General features: G+C 30.5%; 1 long non-coding RNA gene across 1 annotated transcript in view; it reads right to left on the bottom strand.

Annotated features, from left to right (window-relative positions):
• Positions 1 to 2,392, bottom strand: part of LOC132175249 (uncharacterized) — a 5,145-nt gene that overhangs the window by 522 nt on the left and 2,231 nt on the right. Inside the window, exon 2 of the long non-coding RNA XR_009439412.1 lies at positions 1,865 to 1,932. This is a non-coding gene — a long non-coding RNA (uncharacterized LOC132175249). The remainder of the gene's footprint in view (positions 1 to 1,864; positions 1,933 to 2,392) is intronic.

The following is a 2,392-nucleotide window of genomic DNA, read 5'->3' as shown; positions in this document are numbered from 1 at the left end:
TCCCTTCATTGACGAAACTACCCTTAGTAAAATTAAAAAAATAATAATAATACTAAAATTTCTAGAAAAACCTAAAATAAAAAAATAAAAAATAAAAATCTTTTATTAGAAAAAAAAATTAAAAATTTCGATTTTCTTTTTATATAAAAATTGAAAAATTTTCATTTGTTTTTTTTTTTTAAAAAAAAAAATGTTTTCTTTTATAATTTTTAAATAAAAATCTCCGTTTTAGAAAAAAAAATAAAATATTTTCGTTTAAAAAAAATAATTTTTTCGTTTTTTAAAACATATTTAGAAAAAATTAAAAAAATAAAATAAAAATTGATTTTTTTTAAAATAAAAATTTCGGTTTTAAAAAAATCGTTTAAAAATTAAAATTTTCGTTTTAAATTTTTTTTTTTTTTTTGAATTTTAGGGGTATTTTTGTCATGTTAATAAATATATAAGGGCATTTTGATCTTTTTGTTAGCTTTGAGGGGATATTGACAATGTTTTGGTAGTTTGGGGGGTACATTATCGCAATTGAAAGTATGGGGGGATATTGTCAATTGGGTGGTACCGTGATAATTTGAGAGGGGTATGTGAACTTTACCCTTATTAATATATATATATTAATAAAAAAATAAATCTCCCCATCCTCAGACATTCCCCCCGCCCAAAAAGCCTATGCGTAGTTGAGAAATGAATTATATCTCAGCCTCCTTTACTTCATCTATAGTTGGGCCTAGCCCCTCCCCGCTTTAAGACTAGAGTTAATTAAGGATGCATTAATCCATGACGTAAATATGTTGGCCTTAGTCCTAAGACCAAAAGGGGGAGAAAATGGAGATTTTGGACACTTTGAAAATTTTCCTGTGTACAACGATTGATCGTCTTCTTGGAACAATCGAATGGTACTGTTGCTAATTAGCCCCTAACGAGCAGATGTTGCTTTAGAACAATCGATAGATACGACACTAAGCTGAACGATCAAATCAATTGATGGTTGTCTGCATGTGAATAAGAATTGGCATACATCGATACAACTCGAACCCAATACATGACATAAAGATTGGCCAAATTAGGGTGATCCCTAACCCAATCAATTTAATCAAATAGGTTGAACCCCTTCAACCTTGACTCATTAATTTTGTTTTGAATTCGAGTTATGTTGAAGTACGAGTATAAAACTATAAGGTCAACCATAACCCAATCCATTTAATCAAATAGGTTGGACCCCTCAACTCTGATTCATTAATTTTGTGTTGCGTTCGTATCGAATTTTTAAGTCATGTCAAAATTACTAGCCCTACTACAGCTTATATATAGTCTTGTTTAAGGTATGACCAGGGCAGACCCAACTGGTCCTTTGGGGGTTGTAACCACCCCCCAAAAAAAAAAATTAAAACCCTCCCCTAATTTTTTTTTTTTTTTTTTTTTAAATATTCCGTTAAAATCATGTATTTGTGCCCCTAGCTCCCCCCCTCCCCCACAAAATTGTTTTTTATAATTCCCCAAACTAAAAGTCTAGTTCCACGCCCCCTGGGTATGACTTTTAAAATAGCAATTAAGATAACATTACCATTTACATTAAAAAATAAAAAATATTAAAATATTAAAAAAAAAATGCTAGGAAAGAAAGAAAATTTTGATGATAAATATAGTTAAGTCCCGTAAGCAACAAAATACTTGCAAGATGCGGAAAGTGCCTTCCAGACTTCCAGTCACATACAAATTAAATCCTTTTGAGTTTGAGATGTTTTAAAAGATAATAATCATATCTATAATATAAGAAAACGATATATATATATATATATATATATATGTCATCATCATATATACTATATATATAAAATAAGAAGAAGAAGAAGTATAAGATGCTAACCTCGTCCCTTTGGACCCTTTCTATAGCCGTTGCCAACTATAAGAACGACAACGGTATTTAGATTCCTCCTGAAAAACAGGAAAATAGATTTTAAATCACTAATTATTCTAAAAAATCCGACAATCAACACTTTTCGAGAAAGAAAAAGGGGGGAGTAAAGTGCATGCAACCTCGCAGGTTGTGCATGATTTATTTCAGGGCAAAAACGTAAGACTCTGCTGCATAAGACATGATGATATGAAGCAGTAAACGATTTTGTAAAATCGCTTATATAGCATACTCAATGGAAATACTCAGACCAAGAAAACATTAACGCTTAATTGTCATCAGATACATATTTCAGCGCGTAAAAGGAACCCAAAATAAAATTGTCAGGTTGAATAGGAAATGTAATAAATAAATAGTTATAAATTTGTGTCTCCTTAGAGATTATATATATTATAAACAGTAAAATGAACCTGATAACCTCGAGGAAAGCAAGGGAGACGGGGACCTGGACAAATTAAGCAAACAGTGGCAGCAATTGGA

Source organism: Corylus avellana, chromosome ca1 (genome assembly GCF_901000735.1).
Source record: "Corylus avellana chromosome ca1, CavTom2PMs-1.0".
Classification (NCBI taxonomy): domain Eukaryota; kingdom Viridiplantae; phylum Streptophyta; class Magnoliopsida; order Fagales; family Betulaceae; genus Corylus; species Corylus avellana.
The sequence above is the reverse complement of the archived record's forward strand: the minus strand, read 5'-3'. Positions and strand labels throughout refer to the sequence as shown.